The 15,684-nt window shown below is 39.6% G+C and overlaps 1 pseudogene; it reads right to left on the bottom strand.

Moving 5' to 3' along the window:
• Nucleotides 1–6,749: 6,749 nt before the first annotated feature.
• On the bottom strand, nucleotides 6,750–7,764 carry LOC100339228 (M-phase phosphoprotein 6 pseudogene; annotated as a pseudogene).
• Nucleotides 7,765–15,684: the final 7,920 nt, after the last annotated feature.

Genomic DNA, 15,684 nt, shown 5'->3' with positions numbered 1-15,684 from the left:
CAGGCACTTTTGAAAGTGCAGGGATACAAAACACAGAAAATACCCCTGCTCCCATGGATTTTATTTTCTAATGGAAGAAAAAGATAAACAATCTAAATGAGGAAAATTAGATAATATATAGCATATCAGATAGTGATATAAGTCCTAAACAGGGGATAAAGAAAACCATTTGGTATGAGGAAGACATAAAAATTACACATACTGAGTAATGCAGTAGAACACTAGTTCTTAGGCAGAGGGCAAAGAGTAAATGGATTAATGGGAGTATATTTCTCCAATTATGAGTGGATGAATAAACGAACATACAAACAAACCAAAGAATATTACCTTGGACTTCATTCCCCAAGGCTTTCCATAAGGATAGACAAATGCCACTTCTTTTCTTTTGCACAAATGACTTAAGTTCAGCAGAGATCTAGGCCTTTGCCATAACTGATCTAAACAGTCCACCCTTTCCCAGCTAACTCTCCCCAAAATCTAGCCCTTTTGTTATCTCTAACTTAAGTGCTATTCCCTCCCTAAAGCTTTCCCCCTGAAAAAACAATGCCTCATATTCACCTTGCACTTCCCAATTTACAAACTGCCCCATCCATTAGTCTGAATAGTGATCCTGAAAGATAGGCATTAACATTACTTTTTTACACCATCGGAAACGAAAACATGGGATGGAAATGACATGTGCAGGACTGAGCAGCAGAACTGAGATGCGGATGTTTCGTGGCTAAGCTTGTGCTGTAGACTCGAGCAAGGGCAGAGTCATGGGAGGAGTGTTGGATTCACATCTTCGATGTTCCACTCACTAGATGCATGACTAGGACAAGTTGCTCAAGATGTCTTAGCCTTGGTTTTCTCATTCACAAAAAAGGATAAGACAAACAGGGCAGGATTGTTGTGAGGGTAGACTGTGAGGCCCCTCACAGTGCCTGAATCCCAGAGGGCATCTCCTTCCTTCTCTCCCCTGGCCCCCACCCTCTGGCTGTAACTCTCCCAACTCACATGACTCTTCTCTCCTCCACACTCAGACAGAAACTGTGATCTCCACCACACAACCTGGTACTTATTCAAATATCAATTCGGATTCTTTATATCATAAAAGAACAAAGCCCAGGTCAAATTGCTCAATAAATAATTAGCTTCAGTAAAGGAAAATAGCAGAGATAGGCAAAGCTTCACCACATGAGCTTGAAGTAGATATCCTTTGTCAGCATGGTTCAGGCTCCATCTTCCTGCAGCTTTTCTCTCGCTCTGCATTTGCCCACGCATAGGCCCTGTTCTCAGCTGCTTCCATGTGTTTACCTAAGCAATCTAGCCTTCTGATATGCATGCTTCACTGGCCAGCTGAAATATCTGAAGGATAATTCTGAGTCCCAAAATTTCCAGAGAATGTCCTACAAGTCCCAGCTCAGATCCCATGCCCAACCCTGGGCCAATCACTGTGGTCATGGGTTAGTTAGAGTTCACACTCCTAGCCTGAGTTGTGCCTTCAATCCCTACCTCAACCCCAATCCATCTTTGGAGTCCCTGCCCAGGAACCAAGTGGAAATCACTGGAAATTGAGGCCATGGGATCCCCCAACAGTTCAAAAAATTTAATGACTCATCCTGCAAGCAATGCTAACAGTGAGCAGTCTCATGGATCCACAGGACTCAGCTCTTCTGAAGGCTTCCATAGTCCAAATCCTAGGCCCAACTCCACACTTGGGCTATTTCCTTGAAGTGTTACAAACCCACCCCACAGCTAAAATAGATCCTCCTTTAGGAATCCAGGATACTTAAAATCGCAAGGGATTGCATTCTGCTCCTAAATTAATTTTATCCCTTTGAAAACTTTATACAGGGTATGTGTGTGTGTGTGTGTGTGTGTGTGTGTGTGTAAAACTTTTGATTCAAAAGGCACTGGCAGATAGTTTTATAGTCACCCCACCCAACTGGCTTTTCAAAGAAGTAAAATCCTGCATGAAGATGACCTTCCACAAAGGTTAAGTATGCAAACTTTGGCATAAAAAAAGTTTGTCTAAAACAACTGCTTTTATCTTTAAGCCTTTGAAGTAGAAGGTAAAAAATAATAATCAAATATTTCATTCTTGACATCTTCAGGGAAGGTATATGTAAATAGGAAAGACACATAAAATCCATGAACACAATTAGACACAATTACAATTGCAGAAATAGGGATGGGAGTTAAGACAGGCTAAAGGATGTTGCCCTTCAAAGCTACTTTTTGTCAATAAGGCGAAGATAGATTTGCTCACCTCATATTTCTCTGATCCACAGATTGCATTTGCCATCCTTTGATTCCTTGTCACAATTTTAGATATCAAGCTAAACACCACATATTCCTCTGGGGTATTCACAACCTTCAGAGGGTTGTTGATAGAGATCACATTTCTTCTGAAGCCTCTGTTGATCCAGGAATACATATTTTGTTGTGTAAGTCTTCATAAATCAGTCTTTCCATCCATTTATCATTCTTGTTGCTTTTCTCTGAACACTCTCCAGTATGACTTCAAGTTGCTAATAATGAGGTTCCCAGACTAAAACCACAGTGCATCACTCCAGGCACAACTTATCTTGTTGTGCCAAGATGGACTTTACCTCTGCTTCCTGACCCACTGTTTCCACTTACAAAGTTCTTATGCTGCCAGACCATATATGAATCCATGATTCATGTGCTGTACATTCCAATGCCTGGGGAAACCCAAGCACTCCCCTAATCAGGCCAATGCCAAGCATGTAATAGGTGCTTTAAAAAGTACCTTGAATTAATGATTAAATGAGAGCATGGACTCCCTAGGTGTGTCTTCCCTATTCAAAACATTTGTTACAGAAGACAAGTTGTATGCCTGCTTGTGTTTAGAGTCAGGACAATGAAAAAGAGGAGACACACGAGCAATCATTCACTGATTGTTTGGCCTGTAGCATTCAAATCTTTCCACTGCTTTGATTGGATTGAGGCATTGTTCAATTCTCAATAAGGCTAAGTTCAGAAAACTAAGATATTTCACTACAATGGTTAGACAGGTAGATTATAACAATACATCTGGAATCTAAAATTCTATTTCCCAGGTAGTCTAAAAATACCTTTAGTAAAGTCTTTGTAGTACCTAGTAACCAGTCCCTACACCTTCCACTGAGATAACAGAGGCATAGTTTTCCAACAGAATTCTGTTGATCAAGGTGTTGACCTTTCTATCCATAATGACAGGTTGCAAGAGTGTGGAAAAAATGGAAGACCAGAGGTAATCTGGTTTCCTGCTCTCTTGACCTTAACTGCACCAGTGGTAGTGACAGTGCTGTTAAAAGTAATAGCAGATGTTGCCATTATTGAGTGCCTGCTATATAACACACACTCTGCTTAACTTCCACACAATGTTATTTCATGTAACCCTTAAGATAGCCGATTACAATAGGCATTCTTAGCTCAGTGTACTGTGAGGAGGCCGAGTCTCAGAAGGGGTCAAGGCCTGGGCATCACACCAGAGCAAGGGTGCCAGTTCAGCTCTGTGAGAATGTGCCCCACTCTTTCACTCTCACACAGAATCCTTCATTGTGTCAATACTGCAACACCCCATACAGACACCCCTACTTCCTGATTCCTCCACACTTCCCATTAAAGAAGTCAGGAAAACCCTGTTCTACAGTTCAACTTAGAGAAGTTTGGAGTTCTCAAAAGTATCTTTTCTCCAAGAAATTAAGAAAAAAAGAAGACGGCAGCCTGACACTTCCTAATGGTGGTAGCCAAGCATAAGGCCAAGTACAGAGGTATAGAAATATTCTAGTGTGGTCCCACCCTGGGCCTAGATGCCCATGGCATGCCAATTTCCAAGCTTCTCTAATCTATCTCTCTACCTTGCCCATGCTGTTTTATTGCACAGGTCCCTGATGGCTCAGGTCAGAGCTGGGCATATCATATCAATACAGCAGTACACAGCAGAGTGATGAAATACTACAACGAGATACTTGGTAATGCAAACTCCTACAATAACACTTCTTTAAGAAAATAAACCAAAGGCAAGACCAAATACCCTTCTCTGTGTGTTGATTCTTTTCCCCAATTACCTACACATTCCTCTGTCTTTAGATTGGAACAAAAGAAAAACAATAAACACCTGGGTTAAAAAAATTTTTCAAGTAATTTCTTCAAATAATTCCACATGCCATGCAAAAGACAACATAACGTCAGGGAAATAGTCCTGGAGAAGAAGTGGGAAGATTTGGTAGATATGTGGCTCACTTGTTTGTTATCAGGGACCATAAAATAATGATTTTTGCAAGCCCCTTGAGATGTATAAAGCACTCTACAGTACTTGTGAATGTTGGCTGAATCTGTTGAACCGACCTTGGGTAAACCTTTCCATATTTCCAAGCTTCAGGTTCCTCATCCATAAAACAGAAAGTAATAACAACTTCCTTGTCTCATATGGCTATTGTGGGGATCCCAACAGGATAATATGTAGGAAAGCATTCTTTAAACAATAAAGCATCACACAAAGGTATTATGAGGAAAGGGAGACAGATGCTGATGACTATGCCAATAATGCAGGCATTGTGCCAACAAGCAAGTTGAAAAGTTAATCACCCTTTTTGCTGTTCATCCAGATGTGCAGGCACATTCTAACTATTAAAAAAAAAAGTGGTCACTGACAAACACTCAGTCAAAGGGTTGCTGGAAGGAGCAATGTGAGTGCTCTCTGTGTCTCTTCAACCCTGAGGACAGCAGGAAAATTTCTGCATAGTTATTTCTCCCCTAAGAGAAACCATAACTCCCTGGATGCCCAAAAAAGGAAACTGGTGCAGATCCCAAATATTTTGCCATGATGCTGAGCTGAATGGATCTATGCAAGAGTTAGATTTTTTTGTTTTTTCACTGGGGAATACGCCCTTTAGACCTTATACTTTAACCCCACTTCTGCAGCAATCAAACCAAAGCAGAAACTTGCAGTTGCGAATATTTCTGAAAGATCTGACTAAGCCATTTTTAGATGTTTTCCAGTCTTCATATGCCTTTCCCTCCCACAGTGCGCAATTAAAAAGGCACCTTTAAAAGGCTATTAAAAAACATTGATTGGCTTAACCGTGCTAATGTCATGGCTTTAAAATAAAATTCTATTAAGTCTTTAAAATATTGCCGACAAGTACTTTGCAGCAGAAACTCAAGACAATCATCCCAGGGCTTCTGCTACTCACAGATATTTAGTGAGTTACTTTATTTTAGTTCATCTTTATCATCTTTTGTCTGGGAATTTTTTTAAATCTTTTTACAGTTCTCATGAAATAGCTGCCTTTGTGAATCCTTATGAATACAGTATGTAGTAGCACCAATATTTTCCCAGGCCACCAGAGTGAATTCATAAAGATAGACATGTCCATGCTGATTGTACTTTGTTGCTACTGATACAAAAGGATATGATGGTGCTCTCTCATCATATTTTTAAAACTGTCATATTTTTAAAATTGAGAGACAGATACAGAGCTCTCATCTGCTAGTTCACTCCACAAATGCCAGGAGCCAGAGACCGGGACTCCCACGTGGGTGGCAGGGACCCAACTATCTGAGCCATCATCTGCTGACTCCCGGGGTGCCAAGCTGTATCTTAACCTCTCCACCAAATGTCCACAACCTCTCCTCACATGTGATTGTTAACATCTCAGAGTAATGTTCCCTCAAAGAACCATCCCAAGAATTATTTTGGGTCCTTGTATAGTATATGTAATCTCTTTCTTGTCATATACTGAATCACCCTTGGCCCCCGAGAAACTCAGGAGCTCAACCCAAACATGAAACTCCTGTCCTCTCCTTTCTTTTCATATTTCATTCCTTACTGTTTCCATGCTTTAGGAAGAAGACCTCCTCTAAAATCCAGAGTGTGTGAAGCAAGTACAAGAAAGGAAGCCCAGAAAGAGGGCTTATTTAAGGTTGTAGTCAATCCAACATCACAGCTTTGGTGGCCAGGTATTCTGATAACATTCTCACTACTCCAACCAGCTAGAAGGCAGAGTAAGAAGAACAAGTGGAATAACACATACAAAGATATCTGTAAACTACCCTTTGCTTTAGGGATGTTAAGTATGTGTTGCTGTTACAGAGACAAGAGGATGTTAGGGCCAGTATTGTAGCGCAGCAGGTTAAGCAGCCACTGTGATGCTGGCATCCCAGTCTGGAGCGCAGGTTGGAGTACTGTATGCTCTGCTTCTAATCCAGTTCCCTGCTAATGCGCTTGGGAAAGCAGTGAAAGATGGCCCAAGTGCTTGGGCCCCCACCACACACGTGAGAGATCTGGATGGAGTTCCTGCCTCACAGCTTTGGCCTGGCACAGCCCCATCAGCTGCAGGCATTTGGAAAGTGAACCTCTCTTTCTCTCTGTTTCTCCCTCTTTCTCTGTCACTCTGCCTTTCAAATAAATAAATAAATCTTTTATAGAAATGAAGAGAATGATGATGGTGATGATGGCAGTGAAGATGATTTGTTGGCTGTTGTTGTTTTGAAAATGTGAAAACAGGTGTTTATTATACAATAATTTTTACAGTTAAATGCTTTCAACAAAAACTCCTTATACTATAAACTGACAATGACTTTCCAGCAAGTAAGTTCTTCATGCTCAAGAGGCATGTTTGTTTTGGATGAATTTATAGACCATAAATCGATTCCAAAATGTATATATGAATTGGCTTGATGTGATTAATAGTATAAAGTGAAATATAAACACTGGCAGCAATTTCTGTGAGTCAATTCAAGGTCAGGGACTAGAGAGATGCATTTAAAACAAAAATCCAGGCTTAAAAAAAAAGCCCTAGGAAGCAAGCCTTTCTTATGTATGTTGGAAGGTCAAGGGCCGGGGATCCAGTCTCGATGAACACCACTGAGCAAAGGATGTACAACATCAACCACACATCTGCTTCAAAAACAGCATGTTTCAACATGACACATTTCTTCACAAATAAACACTGCAGTATTAATAACAATAGGGGCACCACCAGGATTAAGTTCCAAAATGAGCTGCTCCCTGAGCTGTAACTTGGTTCATCCGCTTAAATCTTAGCACTTTAAAAACATCTTCTTTGTTTTGACTGGCTTATGTCTTCATTTGCTTCTTCTTCATAATTGGCAAGCTTTTTTCCAGTTGTCCCTATCAAGGTCTCATGTCTTCAGTTCTTCATCTAACACATCAAGCTTCACCATTTCGTCTTCGACTTTCTCTGCTTTGTTCTTAGGATTCACGTGAAGCATTAATTTCTCAACCTCAAGATTAAACCCTCTGAATGACATGCTTCTGTAGCCAAGATTTTCATACAACAAGAAACTCTGCTCTTCTATTATGAAACTCCCTTTCTCTTTTGGTTCTGGCAAATCCAAGTACCAGAGCTCTGATTTCTTTTCTTCCTCTTCAAGTTGTTTCTTGGTTTCCAAGCCCAGTCCCCTTTGCCTGATCTTCATATACAGTGAGATCTTGGACAACTTGGTCTTGTGCTCAGCTGCCATGCCAGCTACAGCTCAGCACCATGCATATGGGTCTTTTGTTGTTGTTATAACAGGATTTCTTCATTTCTTCAATTTACAGAATATTTATAAATAATCAAGTCATAATATCCACAGTTACCCCCTGGGCTGAAATAATTTCCTGTTAATCATGAGTTTGCAAGTGGACTGATTAAATACTATACCACTTTGTAGAACAGAAGAAAGCATTTGGTATTCTACAGCTAACAGTGTTTTGGTTTTCAATTTTTCCAAATGTTAAGTGTACCCTGTGAGAGGAAGTGGCTGGGACAGGCCAAGCAGCACAGCAGGCAAGATGCAGTATTTGGAGAACAGGACCTCTGCCAGGGAGTCTTTTCCTCATTTCCTCAACTCCACACTACTGTGATAGCCGTGGGGAGTTAGGGGAGACCTCCAGGCTGCCCAGGCTGCCCCAAACCCATTCCTCTATGCTCTGAGTCTCTCTGTATTAGCTCTTTCCCTCTCAAGTCCCTCCCACGTGTCCTTCAACACCAAGTACTAGGATCAACTCTAGGAATGCCACCTGCAATGGCACCACCCCAATCTCCTAGGGACACTCAGTGACTCTGAGCTTGCAATACCTGCCTCATTTTTTAAGACATTTTTTAGTTATTTGAAATGCAGAATTACAGAGAGAAGGGGAGAAACAGAGAGACAGAGAGAAAGGGGAGGAGAGACAGAGAGATCTTCCATCAGCTGGTTCACTCCCCCAAATGGCCTCAATGGCTAGGGTAGGACCAAACTAAAGCCAGGAGGCAGAAGCCTCTTCCAGGTCTCCCACACAGATGTAGGAGCCTAAGGACTTGGGCTTTATTCCACTACTTTCCCAGGCACAACAGCAGAGAGCTGGATAAGAAGTGGAGCAGCTAGGACTCTAACCAGGGCTATATGGGATGCTGGCATCTCAGGTAGCAGCCTTACCCACTATGCCACCACGGAAGACCCCAATTCCTGCTTCCTATCTCAATTGATACCCACATATGGCTCGCTATTTGTTTACAAGTACTATCAACTAATCAGTTTTAAAGGTCCCCTGGGATAAAGTCCTCTTGAAATATTGTTTTAATTTGTGAACCAACCTCAGGTAAACCTCTTCATATTTCCATGCTAAGACCCAAGTATGCCAATAATTTGGCCCCTTTCAAACAAAGTGTCTTTATTGGTTCATAACTTATTCAATGAAGCCAAGAAAGACTTCTCTTAATAGAACAATAATCTTCTTTATGTTACGATAAGGAATATGCTTGGAGCATATTTAGACTTGCTTGGATCTCTGTATTATTCCACTCTTATTATCATGTATGGCCAGATAATATAGGTATGTTCATTTTCTACCACTGCTATAAGAAATTACCACAAACTTGGTATAGTAATTGGAGTTTGTAGTTCATGAATCCAACACAAATATCACCAGGGTAGGACACAGGCATCCATAGTGCTCCTTTCTGGAAGCTTCAGGAGAGAAGCCATGCCCTTGCCTTCCCAGCATCTGGATGCCACTTACATCCCTTGTCTCATGGCTCCCTTCCTCTGTCTTAAAATCCAGCAATGAAGGACTGAGTCTTTCTCACTATGCCATCTCTCTGCATCAAGTAATGATTCTCCACTTCTGGAGTCCAGTGTGGTTTCATTTGGCCCACTTAGGCTCTTCAGGACTATCCCCTGGTTTAAGGGGTATAAAGGGAGACTCAGACTCCAATACAATAGTAATACAGACTTCAGTAGTCCACTTTCAGCAATGGACAGAGTAACCAGATAGAAAACCAGCAAGGAAACATCAGATTTAATCAACACTATAGACCAAAAAGATCTAACAGATATCAACAGAACTTTTCCTCCTACAGTTGCAGAATACACCTTCTTCTCACCAATGCATGGAACTTTCTCTAGGATTGACCACATACTAGATCATAAAGCAAGACACAGCATATTCAAAAAATCAAAATCATACCACGCATCCTTTTGAACCACAATGGAGTGAAGCTGGAAATCTGTAACTCAGGAATCTCTAGAACATATGAAAACACATGGAGACTGAATAACATGCTCCTGAAAGAACAGTGGTCACACAGCAAAACTTATAGGATACAGCAAAAGCAGTGTTAAGAGGAACATTTATAGCAATTGGTGCCTACATCAAGACATTAGAAATGCACCAAATAATAAGCTATCAATGCATCTCAAGGATCTAGAAAAGCAACAGCAAACCAAACCCAAAACTAGTATAAGAAAAGAAATAATAAAAATTAGAGAAGAAATCAACAAAATTGAATCCAAAAAATGCAAGAGATAAGCAAAATGAAGAACAGTTTGTTTGAAAAAATAAACAAAATTGACACACCATCGGCCCAACTAACCAAAAAAAGGAGAGAGAAGATCCAAATCAATAAAATCAGAAAGAAAAAGGAAATGTAATAAGAGACACCACAGAAATAAAAAGAATCATCAGAAATTACTACAAAGAGCTGTTTGCCAAAAAACTGGGAACCTTAGAAGAAATGGATAGATTCCTGGACATCTACGACCTACCTAAATTAAGCCATGAAGACACAGAAAACCAAAAAACAGACCCATACTCAAGATGGAAATTGAATAAGTACTAAAGGCCCTCCCCACAAAGAAAAGCCCAGGACTGGATGGCTTCACTGCTGAATTCTACCAGAAATTTAAAGAGGAACAAACTCCAATTCTTCTCAAGTGATTCAAAACAATTGAAACAAATGGAATTCTCCCAAATTCTTTCTATGAATCCAGCATTACTTTAATTTCTAAAGCTAAAAATATGCAACAGAGAAAGAGAATTACAGACCAGTTTCCCTGATGAACATAGATGAATAAATCCTCAACAAAATACTAGCCAACAAAATCCAACAACACATCAGAAAGATCATCCACCAAATGGGATTTATCCCTGGTATGCAGGGATGGTTCAACATTTGCAAATCAATCAAAGTGATACATTACATTAACAAACTGCAGGGAAAAAAAACATATGATTATCTCATAATCGTATGAGATATGCTGCAGAGAAAGCATTTGATAAAATGCAACATCCTTTCATGATGAAAACTCTAAGTAAATTGGGTATAGAAGGAACATTCCTCAACACAATCAACATTCCTCAACACAATCAAGGCAATCCATAGCCAGCACCATCTTAAATGAGGAAAAGTTGGAAGCATTCTCACTGAGATCTGGTACCAGACAAGTATTCCCACTCTCACTATTGCTATTCAATATAGTCCTGAAAGATTTAGCCAGAGCCATTAGGCAAGAAAAAGAAATCAAAGGGATACAAATTGGGAAGGAAGAAGTCAAACTATCTCTATTTGCAGATGGCATGTTTCTATACATAGGGGATCCAAAAGACTCCACTAAGAGACTTTTGGAACTCATAGAAGAATTTTGTAAAGTAGCAGGATATAAAGTCAGTACACAAAAATCAACAGCATTTGTGTATATAGACAATGCCAAGGCTGAGATTGAGCTTCTATGATCAATCCCATTCACAATAGCTACAAAAACAAATACACTGGAAGAAATTTACAAAGGATGTCAAAGATCTCTATGATGATAATTATAAAACATTAATGAAAGAAATAGAAGAAGATACCAAAAATATAAAAAAAAAAACTTCCATGTTCACAGATTGGAAAAGTTAATATCATCAAAATGTCCATTCTTCCAAAAGCAATTTACCAATTCAATGTGATATCAATTAAAATACCAAAGATTCTTCTCTGGTCTAGAGAAAACGATGCTGAAATTCATACGGAGGTACAGAAAACGTTGAATAGCAAAAGCAATATTATACAACAAAAACAAAGCCAGAGACATCACAATACCAGATATCAAGACATATTTCAAGGGAGTTATAATCAAAACAGACTGGTACTGGTACAAAACAGGTGGATAGACCAATGGAACAGAATAGAAACACCAAAAATCAATCCAAACATCTACAACCAACTTATATTTCACTAAGGAGCTAAAACCAATTCCTGGAGCAAGAACAGTCTCTTTAACAAAAGGTGCTGGGAAAACTGGATTTCCATATGCAGAAGTATGAAGCAAGACCCCTACCTTACACCTTACACAAAAATCCACTCAACATGGATTAAAGATCTAAATCTATGACTTAACACCATCAAATTCTTAGAAAACAATGGGGAAACCATGCAAGACACTGGCACAGGCAAAGAATTCTTGGAAAAGACCCCAGAGGCACAGGCACTCAAAGCCAAAATTAACAAATGGGATTACATCAAATTGAGAAGTTTCTGTACAGCAAAAGAAAAGGGGAGAGGCAACCAACAAAATGGGAGAAATTATTTGCAAACCATGCAACTGAAAAGGATAATAACCAGAATATACAAGAGATCAAAAAAACGCAACAACAACAACAACAAAAAACTCATTTAAGATATGGGACATTTTTCAAAAGAGAAAATCTAAATGACCAACAGACACATGAAAAAATGTTCAGGATCACTAGCTGTCAGGCAAACGCAAATCAAAGCCACAATGAGGTTTCACCTCACCCCAGTTAGAATGGTTTTCATGAATAAATTAACAAAAAACAAATGATGGTAAGGATGTGGGGAAAAAGGTGAGAATGTAAGATGGAAAAGACACTATGGAAGACAGTATGGAGATACCTCAGAAATCTGAATATAGAACAACCATATGACCCAGCCATCCTACTCCTGAGAATTTACTCAAGGGAAATGAAATCAGCAAATAAAAGAGTTAGCTGCACCTCCATGTTTACTGCAGCCCAATTCACAATAGCAAGTCATGGAATCAACCTAAATACCCATCAACCGAAGACTAGATAAAGAAATTATGGGATATGTACTTTATGGAATACTATACAGCGGTTAAAGAAAAATGAAATTGGGCCAGTGCCGCGGCTCACTAGGCTAATCCTCCACCTGTGGCACTGGCACCCCAGGTTCTAGTCCTGGTCAGGGCACCGGAATCTGTCCCGGTTGCTCCTCTTCCAGGCCAGCTCTCTGCTGTGGCCCAGGAGTGCAGTGGAGGATGGCCCAAGTCCTTGGGCCCTGCACTCGCATGGGAGACCAGGAGAAGCACCTGGCTCCTGGCTTTGGATCAGCGTGGGGCACCAGCCGCAGCACGCCGGCCACAGCGGCCATTGGAGGGTGAACCAATGGTAAAGGAAGACCTTTCTCTCTGTCTCTCTCTCTCACTGTCCACTCTCCCTGTCAAAAAAAAAAAAAAAAAAAGAAAGAAAAATGAAATTGGTCATTTGCAACAAAATGGATGTATCTGAAAAACATCCTACTTAGTGAAATAAGCGAGTCCCAAAGATTTTTGTTGGTTTTTTCTTTTTTTGTGGTTTTTATTTTCTTCATTCTATTTGCTGAACTCTTTACTTAATATAGAGTTAATCATATGTGTAGGCTGGCTCACTAGGCTAATCCTCCGCCTGCGGCACTGGCACCCTGGGTTCTAGTCCCAGTTTGGGTGCCGGATTTTTTTCCGGTTGCTCCTCTTCCAGTTCAGCTCTCTGCTGTGGTCCAGGAAGGCAGTGGAGGATGGCCCAAGTTCTTGGGCCCTGCACCTGCATGGGAGACGAGGAAGAAGCACCTGGCTCCTGGCTTCGTATTGATGCAGCATACTGGCCGCAATGCACCAGCCGTAGTGGCCATTTGGGCAATGAACCGACGGAAGGAAGACCTTTCTCTCTGTCTCTCTCTCTCTCATTGTCTAACTCTGCCTGTCAAAAAACAATCATATGTGTATAAAGTCAATTGAAAATAGATCTTAGTAAAATATAAGAGTGGGAATAAGAGAAGGAGAAGGAAGTGTTTAACTGTAAAGCTATATAGTTCTGCATACATCCCTACAGACGTACTTCTAAGGGTATAGTTTAAAAACTTGTCATGGGACTCTAAATCCCATTAAATTTCATGGTAAAAATGCCATCTTAATTGTTAAAGTGATCATAGTAAGTTAAAGTGAACATATATATATATATAGGATTAAGTGTTAAAGAGGTCATATAAATAGCATCAAGTGCCTAATAATAATAATAGATAGAATTAAAAAGGAGAGAACATCCAACATGAGAAGCAGTCCATACAGCAGACTCAGAATGACAATCGCTTTAAGAAACACTCTGACCTCAGAATCAGCCCTTAAGGCATTCAGATCTGGCTAAAAAGCCTATGAGAGCATTCCAGGCATGGAAAGCCAAGACAATGTGGCAAAAAAATGTTCTACATGAAGGATCTCTGTGAGTGAAACCCCAGTGGAAAGAAGTGGCCATCAAAGAAGGTTGTACTTTTCTCTAAAGGGGAAATAGAACTTCCACTTTGCTTATGGTCTTGTCCAAATACTGACAGAGTTTAGGGACTCAAAAGCCTTCCATAGCTTAGGCAGCTCATGCCAAGAGCCTCAGGTGGTCACTGACGTCATACATAAGAGTGTTAAATGTTAGATTAACAACAGGAATCACTGTGCACTAACTCTCCATGCAGGACCTCTGTCCTCAATGAGTTGTATTATGAGAGCTAACTGCAAAACTAGTTCTCAAACAGTTTTGTGTGTGTGTGTGTGTGTGTGCAAATTATTGAAATCTTTACTTAGTATAGAGTTGGTCTTCTGTGTACAAAGTTAATTGAAAATGTATCTTAATGGAGAATGGGACTGGCAAAGGAAGAGGGTGGAGGAGGAGGGGTGAGAGTGTGGGTGGGAGGGCAGGTATTGTGGGAAGAATAACTATATTTATAAAGTGTACTTATGAAATTTGTATTCCCTAAAAAATAAATTAAAAATTAAAAAAGAAGTTATATATATATTACATATATATATGTATATATATGCACATACATACTATGGCATACTACTCAGCCATAAAAAAAGAATGAAATCCCATCTTTTGCAATAAAATGTATGCAACTGGAAACCATTATACTTAGTAAAATAAGCCAATCCCAAAAAGGCAAATACCATATGTTTTCCTGATCTCGGTAACAGAGTACAAAAAAAGTAACGTATAATTATTTGCATTGCAATCTGCATAAAATTATTACTGTGCATAAACTGTGAGAGGAAATGGTTTAAAGTCTAAATGAACTTAATTACCATCTTATAACCACACAGGAAATATTTATATATTACATTGTCACTGGTTGTATTTCATTAAAAGAAATTATGAATGACTAATTGACCAAAAAAATTGAAAGTCATTACACATTCAATTATTGTTTATAGCCATTGTCTATATTCTCACTAAACTAGGGTCTTTTTGCTTTTTACTTGTTAAGCTTCTTATTTGGTGAAGTATTAAGCCTTTTTACTGTAATGTAAATTTAAAATACACTATCTCAAAAACCTAAAAAAAAAAAAAAGACAGAAAGCAGAAAGGAGGGTGGGAGGCAGAAGGGGAATATCATGTTCTTAGATTTGTATCTACAAATTATACTGAATCTGTTAAAAATTAATTAAAATGAAAATGAAAAAAACACTAAAAATAATAATAAGCACCAATAAATACCAATAAAGTTTAAGTAACATCAGTTTGTGTACCCAATCATGATGTTCTGATTCAATTCACAGCACTATAAATATGATATACATTACTCAACACAGCTTATAAAATGGCCATATATATAAGCCAAAAATATAGTTGTGTTCATTATCTTCAGGTTATTATTGAAATAAAATTATAGTAACATATGAAGAGAAATCACAAATGCCTAAAATCACCTTCATGGAAAGTTAACAGACCTAATTTAAGAAACACTTCTCGAATCAAAACAGTTTTCAATGCTCCCTAAACATATCTATGCAGCTTTTTGTGCCTCTGTTCTTACTATTCCCTCCTCCTGGCTCCAACCACCTGCAAAACTCCCAAATGTCTACTCCTGTTCCTGGAGTAGTGATACCCAAGCCATCAGGTAGGTCACACAGTAGACAAGACAAAGAATCAGCATGAACCACAGGACAATAAAACTGTGTGCCCTGTGTGTTGTGTAATGGAAAATTCCACCCAATGAGAGCTAGCTCCTTCAGTGGGATACCTGTTAAATGATTAAGAAGTCAGGTCCTCAATCAGGACTGAGGGTGTATCTCTCTGAGTTCTGGCCCTGCTATCACTGGCATGCAAAGCAACTATATAGGCCGGCACCGTGGCTCAGTAGGCTAATCCTCCGCCTTGCG

Source organism: Oryctolagus cuniculus, chromosome 3 (assembly GCF_964237555.1).
Source record: "Oryctolagus cuniculus chromosome 3, mOryCun1.1, whole genome shotgun sequence".
Classification (NCBI taxonomy): Eukaryota; Metazoa; Chordata; class Mammalia; order Lagomorpha; family Leporidae; genus Oryctolagus; species Oryctolagus cuniculus.
The sequence above is the reverse complement of the archived record's forward strand: the minus strand, read 5'-3'. Positions and strand labels throughout refer to the sequence as shown.